This window comes from Pezoporus wallicus, unplaced genomic scaffold (assembly GCF_028554395.1).
Source record: "Pezoporus wallicus isolate ANWC-B61680 ecotype Strahan unplaced genomic scaffold, APGP_CSIRO_Pwel_v1 contig_2352, whole genome shotgun sequence".
NCBI classification, from domain to species: Eukaryota; Metazoa; Chordata; class Aves; order Psittaciformes; family Psittacidae; genus Pezoporus; species Pezoporus wallicus.
In genome coordinates, this window is record NW_026642489.1 from 616181 (window position 1) to 638001 (window position 21821).

A 21821-nucleotide genomic window follows, 5' to 3' on the forward strand; every position below is an offset into this window, starting at 1 on the left:
GTGTGACAAATATCTTTTGAATATGCTAGATCAGACCCCAAAGGTCCCCTCACATTGTTACAAAACTTGGTAAGTTGCAAGAGTCCACACTACCAGTGCTGGGCTAGTTTATGGACATCCAGACACCCTGGATCTTTGGGTAACAAAGAGGAGAGTAAAAAACCCTCTAATGTCATGTGTTACAAGGAAGAGTTTTTGAGAACAGTTAAAGATTTAGATTGCTCTTTTCATCTGGCCTGAGGTGTTCAATATTTCACAGCACTGTATCATATGATTTAAAGAAGAATGTAAAACATTAAGAAATCAGAATTGTAGTATTTAAATGCCACTATTCACAGAAGGTAAGTAATTCCTTAAGGTATTATGAAATGATTAAGATACGGAGATTTTAACTGCCTCATATGTTATGTATTTTTAAGTAATGTATCACTTCAGGAGAGATGGGGAGGAGGTACTGTTGCTATCAATTGACCACTCATGCATTAAGATTTCCTGAAGGGAATGTGCTGAGGATAGCTATCTTAATGCTGCCATACATGATATTATGAAGGCTGAATCATGTTCTATAGATTCTAAAGCAATTGTTTATTATAGGATGAAATCTGTCACTGCTCTAAGCACTGAAGTGTCATCTGAAGACAACTGGACTTCTTGCATTATTATTTTTATTCATAAGAATGACCACAGAACAAACTGAATCTTCATTATTTCATATATAAAAGCAAACTTGTAAAGAAAATGATGCCTCCTTAATTTTTGATTCATGTTGTGATCCAAAGGCCATTAAAGCTAAGGAATGGTTTCTTTTACATCTGGAGTTACGCATCATCATCCTCATCCTAGATGATTGGTTTGTCTGTGCAGATGTATATAGTAAAAAGTGTACAAAAACTTAGGGATGCTGATGTACCAAGTTTTTGCTGTCACTATTCTTTATATAAGGCCAAACTATATGTTAACTTCACAAAAATTATTCCAAAGATTCCTGTGACACTGTCTCCTTAAAAAGTGGAAAGTATGTTTCTTTCCCCTCCCTCATTTTTTCTAACAGCTAAGTATGTAATGAAGATCACAATATAGGTTATAAAGGTCAATATCAATAGTAAACACTTAAAATATGTTTGAATGCTAATAAAACCTTCTTCACTAGGAAGGGTAGTGCAGCACTGAAATGTGTTACTCAGAGTATCCATGGGACTGTAGTCTCCAGGAGATTTTCAGGACTTTGCTGTACGAAGTCACAGCTGGTCTAGAGAAAGCAATTGCCCTGCTCAAAACAGAGGATTGGACTAGACAGCTTCCAGAGGTCCCTTCCAGGCAAAGTATTTGCAGTTCTAATACAGTGCTACAAAAGAATATCGAGGGCAAAGTAGAAGAGTGTTTCTCTTCTATACGTAGGCTTCCTGATTGTGAAGTTCAGGAAACCGGTGATGCTCATCAAACACTGTTGTAAAATAAAGGATATTCAGCTAACTTCTGTAAGATACAGAGAAGTGGTAATATCAATGCTGCATTAAATCAAAGAGTATTTCTCTACTGTTAGTAAGAATGCATGTGAAATGTAGTTACCTAAGTTTATTGTTAAAACTTTTTTTACATAACTGATGATTTCAAATTTCTAAATAAAATGCTGAAACTATCTGAAACCCTTGAAGACTAATCCATTTCTGTACTAGTCAAATGAATGAACCTTGTTTGCTTGACATACTACTGCTGTAGCTCTTCACACATTTCAAAGATAACAATAATCTTTTTCAGAATATCTTTCAGTCTTTAACAGTTCTTACCTTATATATTCTATTTTTCACAAGGCCAAATTATTACTCAGTATATGATTATTTTACATTTTAAATTAAAAATATTTTTTCATAAAATTATACTTTAAATCTTTCAAATTATGAAGCAGCAGTTAGAGCAAGATCCCATCTAAATGTGACTGATGTACTCAGATCAGGATCTATTTGATATAAATAGATTTTGATTGTTACAAATTTTATGACAATTTGCTTACCTCTACAGTCAGGGATTTGGAACAGCTGTTGGTTTGTGTTTTTTTTTCAATTTGCTGGCAGCAGTAACCTCACAGAGAACTGCTACTCCTAAAAAATCTCCCTAGTAAAATAGCATTTAGAATCACTAAACCTAGCAAATTATCCTAAAAATATAATTCTTTCAGTTTGTTGATGTACACTCAGATATTTTCTTCCTCAACTTAATTTTTCACTTAGCTAGGAGAAGATTTGTAACTGGATCAATGGAATTTTTAAATAGTATGAAATTTTTAGACTTTAATGATTGAAGTAAGAATACTTAATTCCAATAAACACATAATAACAGATGTGTATAATAATAATTTGTTACACATTGATTATCATCACATCAGTTAATTGTCTTGGTTATTATCTTTTGGGTTATGAACGTCTGCAGGTAACACTGTGTCACTTTCTCTTCCCATCAAAAATCTAAGAATGTCAACTGTTTCAGAAAGATGACTTAGAAAACTTGCTAATTTCTTACAATGGGACTACTTAAAAGGACATATTTATCCACATATATTTTTCTGAAATGGGTATCTCTTTGGTTTTCATTACACTTCAGATAATCTCAGAAAATAGAGAAGGTATGGCAATATTAATGCTCAGCAGAGGAAAGCACTGCTGTAATTGCAGTGCTTCTTGCTAATGTTAATTAGTAATCCATCTTTTCACAGTCTTTGCATGGTATTTTATCTATTACATGAAACCAGATACTTCCATACAGATTTAGAGGAAAAAATGCATGCAATGACATTTTCTATTTTCTTATACTCTTCTCTAGGTATGTACTTTAGTAATTCTTGGAGACCAGATACTAAATGGATCTTTGGTTTGGCCTAGGATGACTGTTAGTTATATGCATAGCTCATAATATGCACTTGTGTAGGATCACCATGGAAACCAATTTTCTCAGAAATACCTATAACTACGAGTGCTTTCTTGACATTTTTCAATGGAATCTTTTTAATAGAAATTCCTCATAATTTCCATTCTTATGTATTATCTTAAGCTTGTAAATAAAGCATCTGCAAGATTGTACAAACCTGGATGTGTTTCTACCAGAGAACTTACTTAGCTACTTCAGGAGGAAGTGAAAAATTCAGATGATCAAAGTAATCGCAGAGGATCATCTGTAAAAATTTAATGAAGTAACTGCTACTTTAAGCTTAAATACAGACAGAAGAGTTCAAAAGGTTTTTGTGTAAATGGACACAAAAATGCTTCTTACTCCTACAATTTGAAAGTAGAAAATTAGACACTAGGAATGTAGTTATTCAATATTAATGTCAAGCAAAATTGATTAACTACATATGAAAATACACTCCTATAAACACTTTCTTCCCACATAAATTTTTTTTTCAGACAGGAAAGTCCTAAACAGCTATGGAAAATAATTCAGCTAATTCACAGGCATACATACTATTCTGTTAGCACTGATTTGAGTCCTTGGTCTCACTTCTAATAGGAAGATCCAAGAGAGGACTGAAAAATGTAAACATTGTTTTAATCAAAACAGCTGTAGAAAACCCAACCCAAACAAAAAAAGACCCATACAAGCCCCACACCCCAAAACCAAGATACAAATCAAAAAAGTCATTAAGAAAACAAAAAAAAAGGTAAAAAGGTACAAAAATTTCAAGTACTGATCCACTGCTCTCTGCATAGCCTGTCAGTATTTCTCTTCAACATCTGTTTTGCTGCTTTTTTTTTTCTCCTTTTTACTTTCTTCTTCTTTTCTTTCTTTTTTCTTTTTTCCTTTTTTTCTTACTGAAATATATGTATAACTTTGTGGCACAAATAAATTTAGGTTGTGAGGCTTTTAGGTGGCATAATTCTAGGTGTTGCTCACTACTGGACAATGTCAGTATTTATTCAGGGCTTTAAAAACAAACATATGTCTAAGCTCCTAATAAACATACTAGTGTACAACTCCTTACTTAGTGTATTTTCTCTTTTGTGGTAAAAACATCACAATACAAACAAGGTGTTGGTTGATGAGAAACTTAACATGAGCCAGCCCAGAAAGCCAACCGTATCCTGGGCTGCATCAAAAGGAGCGTGACCAGCGGGTCGAAGGAGGTGATCCTGACCCTCCACTCTACTCTCGTGAGACCTCACTTGGAGTATTGTGCGCAGTTCTGGTGTCCTCACCATAAAAAGGACATGGTACTGTTGGAATGAGTCCAGAGGAGGGCCACGAGGATGATCAGGGGACTGGAGCACCTCCCGTATGAAGACAGGCTGAGAAAGTTGGGTCTGTTCAGCCTGGAGAAGAGAAGGCTGCATGGAGACCTCATAGCAGCCTTCTAGTATCTGAAGGGGACTATAAGGGTGCTGGAGAGGGACTCTTCATTAAGGACTGTAGTGATAGGACAAGGGGTAATGGGTTCAAACTTAAACAAGGGAAGTTTAGATTGGATGTAAGGAAGAAGTTCTTTAAGGGTGGTGAGGTACTGGAATAGGTTGCCCAAGGAAGTTGTGAATGCTCCATCCTTGGCAGTGTTCAAGGCCAGGTGGGAGAGAACCTTGGGTGATATGGTTTAGTGGGAGTTGTCCCTGCCCATGGCAGTGGTGTTGGAACTTGATGATCTTAAGGTCCTTTCCAGCCCTAACTATTCTATGATTTTATGGTTCTACAGTTTATATGGAGAGGGGAAAAAGGAAAGGAATTACAGCTCAGTCTGCCTTGGAAGTTTTCATCAAAGTTCAGCCTGATGGAAAAATTGTGTTTTCAAGACCCTCAGTATTTAAAACAGGAAGACATTTTCTTTTTTCCTTCTTTCTTCATTTTTTTTCCAAAATAATACCATTTCTTTTTTCTGTTGAACACAGTTTTCAATAATTAAATGTTTCAGTTTGTCAGACTGTTTTGAGATTACTCACCTCTAATTTTTCATAAAATTTGTAAGATGGGAGCCTATGATTTTATTTTGCTTTTTTTTCAGTTGAAAAAGTTTATTCATTTAGCAACACCTTCTATTACATCTTTACAATTTTCTGTCTATCTTGATTTCTGGAAAACTTAGCCACAATAAAATGAGAGGAGTGTAGGAAATACAGACTGCAAGATGGCAGAGTACTGGGGTGGCTCTGATACAAGTTCAGTATCTGTAACCGCCAAAATTGGATTCCTTTCCTTTCCTACCACTCATCAACACATTTTCCTAGAACCTCAGTTTCCAAACAGTGGAAAGACAATACTTTGTGCTATTAAAATGAAGGGCTACTTCTGTTCATATGCATATTGGATTGCCTCAAATAGGTTATAGTGGAAGCAAAGATAATCTTTCTTTCTAAGAAGAAATCACAAGAAAGAAAAAAATGTCTTAAGGGCTTTCCAATCTGGAAATCTAAGCTTCTAAACAGGAAAAGTTTAAAAAAAGAAGCAAACATAAGAAATTACAGAACTGAGAGAAATTACATCATCTATGAATAGGAGTTTTTAATACTATTATTTTTTGCTACCATGTTATCATCTTAGATGTTAAATGCCCTCCCAAGCCCTCTTAAATGTCTCTAAAGCACCCAGAAACCTATAAATGTTCTGTAGCTAGTATAGGACATTAGCTGTCAGTGCCTAGTGCTGTATATTACTACGCATATCTATATTTATGTATATATATTTTAAGGAGGAAGTTCTTTACTGTGATGGTAATGAGGCACTGGAATGGGTTGCCCAGGAAAGTTGTGAATGCTCCATCCCAGCGGTGTTTAAGGTCAGGTTGGACAGAGCCCTGGGTGACATGGTTTAGTGGGAGGTGTCCCTGCCTACGGCAGGGGGGTTGGAACTAGATGATCTTAAGGTCCTTTCCAACCCTAACTATTCTATCATTTATGATATATGCACTACACTGATCCAGAAAACCCACAGGGAATAGAACTTGAGCAAGTGCAGGACCAGGGCTTGCCATTTTGATGTATTAAGGAAGTAATAAGGATTTTCTATTACTGAAGTGCAGTCATTGAGAATTTAAGGAGTAAATGTACTAAATTTCCATGACTATTAGCATTTTCCAATAACACTAGTCAAATTCTTATTAATTCATGCTGGAAAAGACATTGTAGAGACTAGATAATAAAGAAACATTTTATTAAAGACTTACTTTACACAGTAAAATGTGCTTTTTAATATATATGGAATAAAAGTCACTCTGAAATGATAGCGTGAGTGAGTCCTTTGTTTTCCTTCACCTCTGTATAGTCATTGTAGCCACATGAATGTGGGAGAAAGAGGAAAAAAAAAAACAGTATTTGGTGCTTGTTCCTCTTGACTTGTAGAGCTGAATAGGAAAAGCAAAGAGGCAATATACTTATATTGAGTTCTTTATTTTCCAAGTCCCTGTGACAAAACTAACCTAAATGACCAAAGCATTACTCATTCTGTTTTCTAAATGTCTACAGAGACGTTTTCTTATAGCTTATAGCAAATACAAGGGGGGAAAAAAAAAAAAAAAAAAAAAAAAAAAAAAAACAAAAAAAAAAAAAAAGGCTACTAGCTTACTGTAGGATCTGTCAGGCAAATGACAGTTTGTCTGGTTTATGGAAAAGATACCATTATAAGATTTGAATTCAGAGTTCCAAACCCAAAAATGTTAATCAGTCTCCCAGAGCTGTGTCAGCTGTGCATTATCAATGAATAAACTGTGCCTTCATAGACTTCAATTATCATAAGGTTTTTGTATTACATAAAGGTACATTTGCAGATTGAAAATTAAATAGCATAAATCTAGAATGCCATTTCTTACTTATTTCAGACAAAACTCAGTAACAATTCCATTGTTTAAAATATGTTTGTTTGTGTTTGCCCAGGCACATAACACATTATTTGTGTATCTGGTCATCCGCAGATGTGAAAGAGAGTGAGGTTCATGCTCCATGATAGAATCTGGATTCTTCAGCAATTAATCACAGGGTTTTTTCATTCAAGTTACAGGAAAGCTTAAGGTATGGCAAAGCACCTGTACAGTACTGAACTATCTTAAGATCTTAAGTGTGATCACATTTACATTAGTAACAACGAAGAACACATTTTGCTATTTACTTATTTGAAGGAAAAAAAAACCAGATGTTTATAAGAAATAAATGATCATGAACAAAGATAGGGATCTAAGAGATATATATGCATAGCTAGAATTGCAGAATCATAGAATCATAGAATAGTTAGTGTTGGAAAGGACCTTAATATCATCTAGTTCTAACCACCCTGCCATGGGCAGGGACACCTGACACTACACCATGATACATGTATGCAGAAACATATATGAAAGTATAAAAATTAAACATAAATAAATCCTTGAAAACCTTTACTAAAGCATTAGGGGTATTTTGTTGTTGTTGAGGCAGAACAATAAGATATCCAAATGCCAGATACCAGCAGAACAAAATTAGCAGTTTTGCAAAAATGGGACTTTTTCATAGTTGTTCATGAACTGACTGTGATTAAAGAAGACTGCTTTTACAAAGAAAACAGATGGGCAAGAAATAGTAATACATCCTGTTTATTCAAAATCAGAAAGGCCTCAGCTAAATTACTGTTGTCAGGTTTGTACAATGTACTTGGAGAAAAAATTAGAACAGCTGAAGAAAGACCAGAGGATATCAAAGAGATGATCAGTGTCTAGAAAATATAGGTCCTCTGAAAAGATTTAATGAACAGGGACTGTTTGTCCTAATGAAGAAAGAATCATGGAAGGAGCAAGGTGATATTATTTTTAATACCTAAAAGTATGATACAGAGAGGTGTTGTGGTTTAAACCCAGTCACGCAGCTCGTTCACTCACTCCCCCCTTCTTGCCCTCCCCCTACTACCAGAGGGACGGAGAGGAGAATCAAAAAGAATGCAACTCCCACAGGTTGAGATAAGAACAGTTTAGTAACTGTTATTGCTACCACCAATAATAATAATGATAAAGGGAATAGCAAGGGAAGAGAATACAACATCTCAGCAATAGCTGACCGATAACTTGCCCCTCCAGCCTGACCAAGCACCGACCGATACCTCGTCCAATCCCGCAGTGCCCTAGCCCTTCCAGGTAACTCTCAGTTACATCCTGGGCATGACGTGCTGTGGTATGGAATACTTCTTTCTTTGGTCAGTTTGGGTCAGGTGTCCTGTTTCTGCTTCCTCCTGGCTTCCCCTCCTCCCTGGCAGAGCATGAGGCTCAGAAAAGTCCTTGGCCAGACCAGACATTTGAGCATTATCAACTCTGTTCCTAGGCCAAAAGTCAAAAACACAGCAATGCACTATCTACTAAGGAGAAAAAATGACTGCTACTGCTGAACCCAGGACAAGAGGAAAGGAAAAATTTTTAAGGTACAAAAGAACTAATGGCCTTAAAACTTAAAAGGGAAAAATTAGGTTAGATGTAACTAAAAATCCCAATGGAACCATGTAATAAAAATAGTAGAATATTTAAACACACTGACAGGCTGCTAAATCTCTTACGAGGGTCTTTAAATGAAGCTGGATGAGCATCTGTCAAAAACGTTGTGAGTACAATTAATGCATCCTTGTAGCAGGGATTTCACTTCAGCTCTAAGATTCCAAAATCAATGCATAGTACACTGTTATTACAGGAGGAGGGAATTCATGTTTTCCTTGTGGGAGAAGACTTTTAATCCATGTCTTAGGACATTGTTACCTCTTTGAATCACTTTCAAAAGCAAGATAGAAAATTCATTAGCAGGTGTATTGTACTCCATTTAATTTTATCTTTTCATGGAGTTGTTAAACTAGAGTATTGTTCATAGTAACCAGCACCAGCTGGGATGGATTTTTTTTAAGCCTCAGAATATCCCCTGACAAATGAGAAGTTGGAGCTAAAACTTGTGCTGCACAGAAATATGTACATGTACATAGGAACTGTCATGTACATAGTATTACTGTCTCTTTTTTAATTAAAATTCACCAGTTTCAGAAGTTCTGTCTTTTTATATATAATGACATTCCCTTCATCTACCACTACTCAGAGGAGCACTGAGATGAGGCATCAGGTTAATTTATGCTTCATGAGAAATTAATTGAAATAATCTATTCTAGAAATGGAAATATCAAGGGTAATTGAAAAGGTCTAAATCTATTAATAAGTAACTGAAATTATCTTGTTTGAGGTCCTTGTGAGTGGTGGGAATGATATTTTGGTTATATAAGTTTTTTTTTCCCTTCTAGCATAGTTATTCCTTGCTTGCTTTGAAAACATTTTAGAAACCACAGCTATCAAGTATCCCCCATACTCATTTTGGTGACACTGAATTAATAGTGTTTCTGGTATTTGTCTTTAATTATTAGATACTTGTGCCACCATAATTATGATGTTTTCCTGGAAAGATATATTTTTTTAAAGGGTTTGTTTTTTTGTTATGCATTAGTATAAAGGAATTTTTTATCACCACTAATGATTCTTGGACTTCATGTCATTAGCGTATTCTTCTTAAAAGTGGTGAATGCTAAAGGTTATGTACTGTTTAGAATAAATTCTGTGATAATCAGCAGTATTTTGTCCCAAAAGGAAAACTCATACAGAGTGTATTTATTGGAACGGAAATATAAAGCTTTGATGTAAGTCTGTTTCAGAAGTGAAAAAGAAGCTAAACCAGACACAATGGTTTGTACAGACTGTGTGTTTCCAAATCTTTTTGACACTCTGTCCAGAAGAATCAACCAGGCAACCAAGTGGATTTGGAGGAGATTTCCTAAGTAATTTTAAAAAGTAACATGTTTTCTTAATTCATCAACTGTTATTAAATTAGTGTTCTCCCTTAACTGTCACCTCAGGTTTAATTCAAGCATAATTCTACAGTTATATCTAACCACAGGGCATGTATTCACAAAAAACATTTAAAATGCCTTTTTCTTTTGCAGATGTTCTCTGTGTATTATTCCACATTACAATTTTTCTTTTAATATTGTAGAACGGCAGTCCTATTAAGAAGATAACGTTTAATAGTGTAAGTTACCTCTTTAGCTTAGAAACCATCTAGTATACCAAATAGATGGAAATGTCTTTCTCGTTCAAAGCAAGTGCTGTTATAACAACTTTCCCTCTAAATGGAAATGAGTGAAGATTTAAAGAAATTTGTATGTGTGTGTAAAAAAATTTGTAAAATATGCACAAGCATTCATGCGTGCATCCATACACATACACATCTATACACTCTTTTGTCCCTGATGCCTTTTTAAACATATCACATCCCATTCCCGTTCTTCAGGTCATGTCTGAAAGCACATTTGCCATTATGGCTCAAAAAGATTTTAAGCCTGTCACTTTTATTTGTGATGAATAAGCACCCCATTTTTTTTGGTGGATTTAAACATTCATATTTTGAAGAAATCCAGTCAGCATACAAGCCACTGGACAAACACGGCTCTTCCTCTTTCTTTCTCATTCTCAAAAACCCAGGAAACCTTACCAGATTAAGAGATAAGAGATTGAATACTCACATCTGCTAGTTCTTCCAGTTACTTTACATTCTGAAACAATGAAATGTTCTGTAAATAACATTATACTGAGCATGTACTCCCAGTAGGAACACTCATACACACAACACATACGCATGTGGATGTATGCAGTCATGTATATATACATACATATATGTATATACACACACATGGCAAAACCAGACAGGCACACTCAGCACCCACACACAAGCAAGATCAATGGCCTCATCCTATTTCCCTCCCTGGCTGATTAGGGTGATTAGGGTGAAGGTCTGTTAGTGGGAAATATATATGTGCAGGTGTACATGTGTGCAATGTGGATCCCTCCGGCAGCTGGGCTCAAGGCACTGGGTCTGACTAGTAGCTGCTCCTGGATGCCAATCTTCCCAGTCTGCAGCAATTGGACATACAAGCCCCTGAGGCCACCACTGGTGCAGAAGCACACATATGCCAGATCCCCCAGTAGCTGGCCATGGACACACAGTCAGTCCTGTACGTCATCCTGGATCCTCCCCAGGTGCCTCATTCCTAAACACACACACATACGTGTGTTTCACAAATGAGGACCCAGACCCCAGAGTCTCTCTGTCAGCTGGATGGGACACCCCTGGTCCCTCCAGCAGCCAACTCACATTTACAGACATGGCTGTAATGGTGTAACACACCCCTGGGTGCCAGGCCGCTTCACCTGCTCACTGGCTAGACCAGCTTGATCTTCACTAGTGCTCACACATTGGTTCACACACATTCACTCATTCCAGTTCCTGGCAGCAGACACCAGTCTGTCAAGATAGTGTATCACCTAAAAGAGAGCTAGACATCCAGGGGAAAAAAAAAACCAAACATTCAGAGAATAGAGAACATCAGGTTTGTGACCACCTGAGGAACGTGAAAATAATTAACACAATGGGACCTGATGAGATTCATCCCAGAATCCTGAGGGAATTTGCTGATGTAGTTGCCAAGCACTCTCTATCATACTTCAAAAGTCCTAGCAGTCAGGTGAAGTCCCTGGTGACTGGAAAAAGGGAAATGTTGCACCCATTTTTAAAAAGGATAGGAGGACCCTGGGAGCTACCGACTTGTCAGCCTCCCCTCTGTGCCCAGGAAAATCATGGAACAGATCTTCCTAGAAGCTATGCTAAGTCGCATGGAGCACACTGAGGTGACTTGAGACAGACAGCATGGCTTCACCAAGGCCAAGTTCTGTCTGTCCAATCTCGTGGCCTTCTGTGATGGACTGACTACATTAGTGGACAAGGGAAGAACTGCAGACATTGTTTATCTGGAATTCTATGAGACCTTTGACATGCTCTGCCAAAGCATCCTTCTTTAAATTGCCAAGATATGGATTTGATGGATGGACTGTTTAGTGGATGAGGAATTGGTTGGGTGGTCACATCTAGATGGTTGTGATCAACAACTCAATGTCCAGAGGGAGATTGGTGACAACTAGCGCACCCCAGGAGTGCCTACGGGGACCAGTACAGTTTAGTATCTTCATCAAGTATATAGTGGGATGAAGTGAACCCTCAGCATGTCCACAGATGACAGCAAGCTGAGTGGTGGGGTTGAAGCACCTGAAGGACAGGATGCCATCCAAAGGCACCTGGAAAAGCTGGAGAAGTGGGACCATGTGAAGCTCATGAGGTTCAACAAGGTCAAGTATAAGGTACCACACCTGGGATGGGGAAACCCCCAGTATTAATAGAGGCTTGGGGTTGAAGAGATTAAAAGTAGGTCTATGGGGAAGTGCTTGTAAGTGTTTGTTGATTAAAAATGGTGTGAGCTGGTAATATGTGTTTGTAACGTAGAAAGCCAACTGTCCTGGGTTCAGCAGTAGCAGTCATGTTTCTCCTCCTTGGTAGCTGGTGCAGTGCAGTGTTTTGACTTTCGGCTCGGGAACAGAGCTGATAGAGATGTTTTGGTTTGGCCAAGGACTTTGTGAGCCTCATGCTCTGCCAGGGAGGAGGGGAAGCTGGGAGGAAGCAGAGACAGGACACCTGACCCAAACTGACCAAAGAGGTATTCCATACCACAGCACGTCATGCCCAGGAGGTAACTGGGAGTTGGCCGGAAGGGCTGGGAGACTGCAGGGTTGGAGGAGGTATCGGTCGGAGCTTGTTCGGGCTTGGGGGGCGAGTTATCGGTCAGCGGATGGTGAGGTGTTGTATTCTGTTCCCTTGTTATTTCCTTTATCATTATTATCATTGGTGGTAGCAGTAGTGATTTGTGTTATACCTTAGTTACTAAACTGTTCTTATCTCAACCCGTGGGAGTTGCATTCTTTTGATTCTCCTCTCCGTCCCTCCGAGAGCAGGGGGAGGGCAAGAAAGGGGGGGAAGTGAGCGAACGAATTACCTGACTGGGTTTAAACCACGACACCAACTCTGTGTTGGGCTGCTTCAAAAGAAGTGTACCAGCAGATCAAGGGAGGTGATCATGCCCCTCTAGTCTTCTGTGGTAAGACTCTACCTGGAATATTGAGTACCAAGGTTCCCAACAACATAAGAAGGACTTGGACCTGTTGGAGCAAGTCCAGATGAGGGCTATAACAGTTATCAGAAGGCTGGAGTACCTCTTGTGTGGAAGAAGGGCTGAGGGAGTTGGACTTGTTCAGCCTGGAGAAGAGAAGGCTATGGGGAGACCTTGGTGCAGCCTTTCAGTACTTAAAACTGTTAAGTTACTTAGAGTTGTCATGGTTTAAACCCAGCCAGACATCTTGTTCACTCACACCCCCCCTTCTTGCCCTCCCCCTACTCCCAGAGGGACAGAGAGGAGAATAGAAAAGAACGCAACTCCCACGGGTTGAGATAAGAACAGTTTAGAAACTAAGGTATAACACAAATCACTACTGCTACCACCAATAATAATAATGATAAAGGAAATAACAAGGGAAGAGAATATAACACCTCTCCACCAGCTGACCAATAACTCGCACCCCCCAGCCCAACCAAGCACTGACCAATACTTCCACCAACCCTGCAGACTACCAGCCCTTCTGGGTAGCTCCCAGTTACATCCTGGGCATGACGTGCTGTGGTATGGAATACCTCTTTCTTTGGTCAGTTTGGGTCAGGTGTCCTGTCTCTGCTTCCTCCTGGCTTCCCCTCCTCCCTGGCAGAGTATGAGGCTCACAAAGTCCTTGGCCAAACCAAAACATCATTGTTATCAGCTCTGTTCCCAGGCCGAAAGTCAAAACACACAGCGCTGCACCAGCTACCAAGAAGGAGAAAAATGACTGCTACTGCTGAACCCATGACATTATCCACCCCTTATTCCATACCATTCACGTCATGCTCAGATCCCACATTTTCAATATACCATCACTATTATCTTATGCATGGACCAGTCCCTATAAAGCTGTTAATCCATTTGGTCCATGATGTCAGGCTCCATCTCTTGTAACAGTCTTCCAGAGCAGGAGAGACTGTGTGCAGTGTTCACACTCGTGAATAACCTGGGCAATAGTGTCCATTGCTAAGTCCACCCCTCAATCATGAGTCCATTTCTATGTTGCATCTCTGCCCTGATGGCCTGAAGTGCCATGGGCCCACCAGGCTCAAAATAATTCACTGTCCCCTTCAGCAGTTTCTGCAGCTTGTTGCTGGGGACTCCATACAGCTGCCTTCCATTTCCGGCGCTTCGAAAGCACTGGAGGGGCCCAGTGGACTAGATACTTGCCCATACTGTCCCACACACCCTGCCATTCATGACTGTCCAGCCTTGGGGAAAATCTCCTGTCCCTCCTATATCGTCGTCTAACCCCAGACAAGACCCAAACCTGACTCTGCTTAACTTTTGAGACCAGACAAAATGGTCGTGGGTAAAACACACTCTGTGTGTGTGCCAACATGCTGATCCCCATTACAATCAGCAGGCAGATCCCAAGGATACCCAAAGGCCATTCAAAACCTTCAGAACTCTCAGTTGATGCTGCTGTACTTGTCACTGGGGCTGGTGTAGCTGCTGTGCTTGCCGGCTCTCCCACCACCAGCTTCTCCTTTTCCGAGTCCAGCTCTTCCTCCTCTGCCTTGCTGGGAAGTGCTGCGTGGTCTCCTGCATCCTCCTGGGGCTCGGCAGGCGGCTTCCAGAGAATGCTTTCGGCTCCTCTGCTGCCTTCTCCCTCTGCTCGGCAGCCGCCTCCTTCCGCTCCTCGACCACCCCGACCTCCTCCACCGGCAGCCGTCCCCTCGCGGCCTCCGGCCCCGCTCCCGCCGCCGCTTGGTTCCCGGGGCTGCTCTCCTGAGCCGCTTCAGCAGCCGCCGGCTCCCGGGGCCGCTCCCCCTCGGCTCCCCGCGGCCTCACCAAGACGGAGGCGAGGGCAAGGGCCAGGCCGGTGAAGAGCAGCCGGACGGCCAGGTACAAGTCTACGGTCACGTCCGTCCCGCCCTGCTCCTGGAGCCCGCCCTTATTACAGGTCATTACTATAAAGTACAGTGAGACAAGAACCTTAGCCCAAGCCCTGCACTTGATAAACACTAACACAGCAAATACCGGCTCTAAGTAAGTAACAACATTCTGAAACTGTGAGATCAAGAGGAACAGCTCTGAGACCCATTAAATCAGCATTGTGTCAAGTGACTATTAATCCAGTCAGATCTGTCGTTATCTCAACCCCTCATGCCCCACGCTGGGTGCCAAAAAAGAACTGTCGTGGTTTAAACCCAGCCAGACAACTTGTTCACTCACTGCCCCCCTTCTTTCCCTCCCCCTACTCCCAGAGGGACAGAGAGGAGAATCGAAAAGAAAGCAACTCCCACAGGTTGAGATAAGAACAGTTTAGTAACTAAGGTATAACACAGATCACTACTGCTACTACCAATAATAACAATGATAAAGGAAAGAACAAGGGAAGAGAATACATCACCTCACCACCAGCCAACCAATAACTCACCCCCCCCCAAGCCCAACCAAGCACCAACCGATACCTCCTCCAACCGAGCAGACTACCAACCCTTCTGGGTAGCTCCCAGTTACATCCTGGGCATGACGTGCTGTGGTATGGAATACCTCTTTGGCTAGCTTGGGTCAGGTGTCCTGTCTCTGCTTCCTCCCGGCTTCCCCTCCTCCCTGGCAGAGCATGAGGCTCACAAAGTCTTTGGCCAGACCAAAACATCATTGTTATCAGCTCTGTTCCTGAGCTGAAAGTCAAAACACTGCACTGCACCAGCTACCAAGAAGGAGAAAAATGACTGCTACTGCTTTACCCAGGACATAAGTAAGATGGGGACAAAATGTTTTGCAGAGCCTATTGTAACAGGAAAGCAGGTAATGTTTTTAAACTAAAATATGATAGATTTAGACTACATATAAGGAAGAATTTTTTATTGAATGTGGTGAAATAGCAGAACAGATTGCCCAGATAGGTGGTAAATATTCTATCCCTGGAAACAGCAGCAACTTAGTTAACTTTTACAGGCAATTATATCTATGTACTAAGCCATGCCTAGGAATACAGTATTTAAATAAACTCTCTGTCTCCCAGTAGAAATATGAAGATTCATCTCAACTGCCTTTTTACAAAGGAAAATATTAATGCTTATAAGCTTCTGGTGAAAATACATAAATTGAACAAAGAAAGAACATACTGTCTTGGAAGTGAACATCAAGCTCATATTGACATCACTTAAAAAAAACCAAACATAATTAGACAAAATTTTCATTTAAGATGTGAAGAACTTCAAAGCTATGCTTTTAATGACAGAAACAAAGATCAGCAGTTCTAGGTTAAAGTCATATTGCATATTGCTGGCACTGCACATTCAAAGGCGGGGGGGGGGGGGGGGGCGAGAAGTAGTTGAATTATTGTTCAAGCTTTCTTACTTGTGTTCCTAGTCTTATTCTTCTTTTCCCCAGGATGTATTTATAAAATCTTGATTTTTTTTTTGTCCACATTGTCACAAGTGTTGTGTCTTTTGCAGCAGTAACGTAACATTGAAAAGTCTTAATCCTGTATCTTTAAATTTACAGGTAGAAGAGCAAAAGCAGATCTGACCTCAGGACACACTTATCTTTGGGGTTCAGTTTCAGGTTCCTTTTGATCATGGCACTATAAACCTGTCATTTCTGTCTGTCATTTTATAAGCTACTTAAATCTTCATATCATAGGTAATATAAAAATTATTTGTTGATAATCAGATTGATCAATTCTATTTCAATGTCCAGAAGTTAATATTTATGTATAAACCCTGTGCAACTCACAGTACCTTAGATTTAAATCTCATTATTCTCTTGAGGGCAATGGCATGACTACATTCCTCATCTTACAACTGGCAAAAGAAAGAGATATAAATGAATGGGATTCAACCCAGGCTGGCTTTGTGGTTGAGAGAGAGACACATTGTTCCTTCACAATGTAGACATTTAGGAGTAAATCAGATGAATCTGCTCTAGAAAAAAGGTTTTCTCTAGTGATTATAATGGGTGACCAGGTGATGTAGACAGCTTTATCATTGCTGACCAAAGCTGTAGGTGAGGGAAACCTCCCAGTGAGCTCTTAGGACTATTTCAAGTTCACAGAAGATGTCTTGCAAAAGGAATTCAGTGTAGGTCCATCAGGTGTTATTTGTAGAAATTCTTTCCTGAAAAAAGAATTGTCCTGACAGTCTAAAAGTATAGCATTTACAGGATTTGGAGGGTGAAGACTGAGAGTATATTGCTGGGAGGTAAAAAGGCTTTCTATCACTTTATTGAATTTTTTTCCTCCATGTAATTATTTTCATACCTCAGATTAGTCATTAAGTCACTGGTGTCTTGATCAATTGATCAAATGTATTTTATTGTTATTTATATTAAAAGGAAAAATAAAGTACCAGCCTAAAAAATATCCATGAATAAAACTCTTCAAACTTATTTTGAAATTTTTATGTTTCCTATTAATGAATCAGTTTATAGACTTCCCTCTCCTTATTTATCATCATAAATTTTTCTTTCTATACTAATTATCTGCAAAGTGTACCAATTACTTAAAGCATTTCCATTTGCCATGTTTCCAAACTGTAACTGTAAAACACTGATTTTAATCTATTAAGTCTTCTTTTACTTCGCAGCATTTTAGCGCAAGTAGAGAAAAATAAGTTGTTTTTAAAGCCGAAGTGTTTCGTTGGCTTAATTATGTACAGTTTTTCATCAAATGTAATTATTTTTGTGTATGTACACAGAGTACAAAACAATTTTAAACAAATATTTATCATCCAATTTGCATGACTGCACAATGACCTAGAAAACAAGGAATCAGGACTGTGATGTTCATGAGATTCTTCTTCCAAATACAAAGTGTTTTGGGAGACAGACCATCGACTGGGGGTTTGTTTTCCTTTCTAAATGTAGTAATTCCTGTGCTGAGACAAAACTTTTGAATATCAAATACAATATGTTGCAACATGTACAAAATAAATTCAAGCAAAATACCTTTTGTGAATACAGTGCAATATATATTACTCAAAATTAAAATCTGAATTAAACAGTTAAGACTGGCTTAATGTATAAAGCTCAGGCTCAGCTAAATTATTGAGCCTGTCTTAACTCATGAGACTCTTATTGTAAGGATAAGGAAACCAAATACTTGATATTAAAGTTTTAAATATCTTAATATCTTCATCCCAAACTGACTATAGCATTGGAGAGAAGGAATGTAAGGGTATGCATACATATCTCGAAGCCTTTATAAATAGGAATGTATAGATACTTTCAAATTTCTGTCTCTTCATAAGCTACATGTAGCTGTTGCATTTTATATATAATAGGTAACTTTTGATTCTAATTTAGGCATTATATAAAAATGGAAAATATAAACCATAGATTTTTCTATTAAAAAATAAATTAACATTCAAAAAAAACCAAACAAAAAAACCTTGTGACACAGAAACAGGAGAAATAGCAGCAATGCTACTAAAAAGCGCAGAAGCCTAGGACCATATGTTTAAATGAATTAATTCTTTATACCAGGAGCAGATAACAAATTATAGAAATACATGTGTTTATTAGACATGGTAAATTATTTTCTCCTTTTTGTATATTATTATCCAAACTTCCTATCCAGTGAGTGTAATCTATCACATAAAGGGCAAATCATGCAGTTATATTCACAGAGTTGTAACTGCTTTGTCTAATTCAGGCAAGATCAAAAGGCAAAACCACACACAGAAATAAGAAGAGGTCAAACGGAGAGGAAAATTATATAAAAAATTGTCTCCCTTTCTTTGTGTAGGAGCACATTTCTTACCCTTCAGAACAATTCCCTTGCTAAGAGTAGGTGAGGAAAAGTGAGTCAGACAAAGCTGAAAGAAAAAAGACCCTGCCAAATGATACATGTACCTGTTCTCGAAGTTGTGACTGATCCAAGGGAAAATCATTACTTAGTAATTGACACCTGAAGCTTTGTACATTTCAAGTAAATTATCTGAACTCCTCCTTTAAGTGAAAACACAGAGCAAAGGCTAGGGGCTGTGAGACAAGAACAGCAAAGTTACTAATGCTTCAGTGGCCGAAGGTGAGCTGCAGGGCATGATATAGGGACATTCACTCTGCATGTCATAGCATTGTCTTTGCTTCAGTAGGCAGGGTATGTGTAACTTCGAAAAACAACTTGAGATATTTTGCAGCGTTATGTAATGTTATTTAGTCTATAAATTTCAGCCTTCAAACTTTTATTGGTTTTGCATTTCTCATAGCTGTCTAAATTCCAAGCCCCTTCCTCCAGACCTTACCAGAAATGACTTGTTGCATTATCAAAACAGCATAATCTTTTTTATACAAAAGAATAAATCATAACAAGGTATCTATTTTTTATTGTATTATGCAGATAAGAGGACTTGAAAGTCAGGACAAGAAAGAATATAAATGAATGCTAATATGTGTAGATAACAAAAGTAAAAAAGCTCTATATACAAGTGTTAGATTACTATTGATAATATAAAAAATTGACCCCCTCAAAAAAAAACCCAAACCAACAAAACAGCATTTAAAACTTTATCTCCACAATGATTCTGTGCAAGTGTGTCAATTGACCAAAGACAATAAATTGACAAATTTATTCCTTATCTGAGGAATTTCCAAATACTCTCAGTTCTGGACAGGTATTAACATAGTGACTGAGGACCTAACTTTCTTGGTCTTCAAAAGAAATCATGTACTAAGAAAAAACAAGTACAAAAATTCATAGTAATTATATGTATTTTTCCACCAAGTAATTAACCTACTAACAATATTCCAGTCTATCGACTCTCACACTAGGCCTACACACAAGTTCACACTTGTGTAGTGGTATTTATGGTGTATTCACTTGGCTAATATAGGAAAAAGTTGCAATTAATGACTACAATGATATGCATATTGAATCTTCAGTAATCACATGCATGTTTTTTATTTCAATTTTCTATAAGGAATGTATAAATATAGAAAATTCTCAATGGCATTGTGGCCACAGAGTATTCTAAAAAATAATTTTAGGAGGGTGTTCCTCCTTTATCTAATTTGTCTCTCTTTTGCTTGTTTCCCATGAATTAATAATTTTATTATTAGTAGATTTTATAATCACTCAAGATGGATGCAGCTTCAGACTAGAGGCACAAATTTAAATGTCTACATGCAGTTGTCTGCCTAACTACCCCTTAAGGTCAATGAAGATCCAGGTAAAAACGCTCATCGAGCCCAGAAAGTAGCCTGTTGATGAAATCTAGGTGCCTCCTTCATATCTCCCTAGCCTCTACTGCCTAAATTAGCCTATCTCCTAACTGTAAAGTAAGCCTAGCTCTCAAGGCTGAACATCTTCATTATTATGTTACTAGCTAGATTCCCTCTTTCTCTCATTCATTGGATTTCAAATCCTCTTCTGCCCATAGAGCAACTTCAGCAGCAAGTGTGGAGAAGCTCACTGTTACACTGTGTTATGAAACTTTCATGACAAAACTCACAAAATTTATGCTGTTCTTGAGGAAAGATGAGAAATATTTGCATAGAGCCTAGAGAAGAGGACAGAAGAAAGGATGCAATGACTTGGCTTGTTTAGACTGAAGAAGAGAACAATGAAGTAAAAACAACCCTTAAATAATAATCCTTAAATATATCAAAGGATGCTGCAGTGACAAGCAGATCAATGTGTCCCTCAGGCTGTTGTAGAGAAAGAAGAAAACAGTTGAAGTGAACCAAAAATAGGCAGTTCAGTTTTAAATTGTTGCTGTGACTGGTGGCTTTAAGGGCTTGAATTTAAGCTTAGTATTACCATGAACTTTAAATCACCTGAATTTATTGGGGTGGGTTGAGTTTTAGTCTCTGCATTCATTACATTTATCTGGAGCTGAATACCCTACTAAATCTAGCTTAAAAGGAACAAAAAAAAAAAAAGGGGGGGGGGGGGAAAAAAAAAAATAATGTAGAGTTACGTTCTTTAACAACGTTATGCTGTCATTAAAATGGAAAAACTAACTAAAATGAGCATAAATCACAAACTACGTATACTTTTCTCTATATATGTTTCATCTCTTCTATATTAATAACCATCATCATGGGATATTCTAGTCAATACAGTTCCCAGGGCAGTCAGAACAAATACTTTCCCACAGAATATGGGAATATATGCTATGATCTCAGCTGTTTGTCATTGGTGTATCCTGATCTGTCAGTTGCCTTACATATTGCTGTTGTTCTGCCTGTACAGGCACAATCTGTCTCCTGAATTATATAATTTAGAAACAGTTGTTCAATTATTTTAGAGACTTTAGTACTACTAAATAGGTTTTGTCATCTCATTTACATCATTTTGCATAAGCGTTTGTTGTCAAATGCCTGCCTAAGATCTTCTGAACCACTCTAGCCTACAGAAAAACTCTCTGCATCAACAAAATTATCTGTGCTAGGATGTAGATGCCCATACGAAGAAGTAGATGCCCTTATTATTCTGCAGAATATACACAATAATTTAATTGCATCTCCCATCTTCTTAATATATGAAAAACAATGCTTTTCCCGCTTCCCCTCCCCCAGGAATCATTGCAGTGGTGATTCCTGTTTAGAAATAAATGCTGCATTTTTGTTATGGAAAGGATTTGTTTATTATAGTCTTGCATTTATAGGCATAATAATGATATTTACAGTAATTTTGCTATAGATATGAGGAACTTTAACCAATGTTGCACACAATACTGTGAACTTACAATTCTAGCTTTTACATACATATGTATCATAACATTGAATTACTATGTATTCTACTACATTTATATAAATGCATCTCTTAAATGTTCTAATCTTCATGAGTAGCTATATTTCTGGGTCTGGAATACTTAGCAAAGTTACAAATAAAACCTCCCTTTTAATTAGTGTTACAGCTGAAATTGAAAACAGAATAG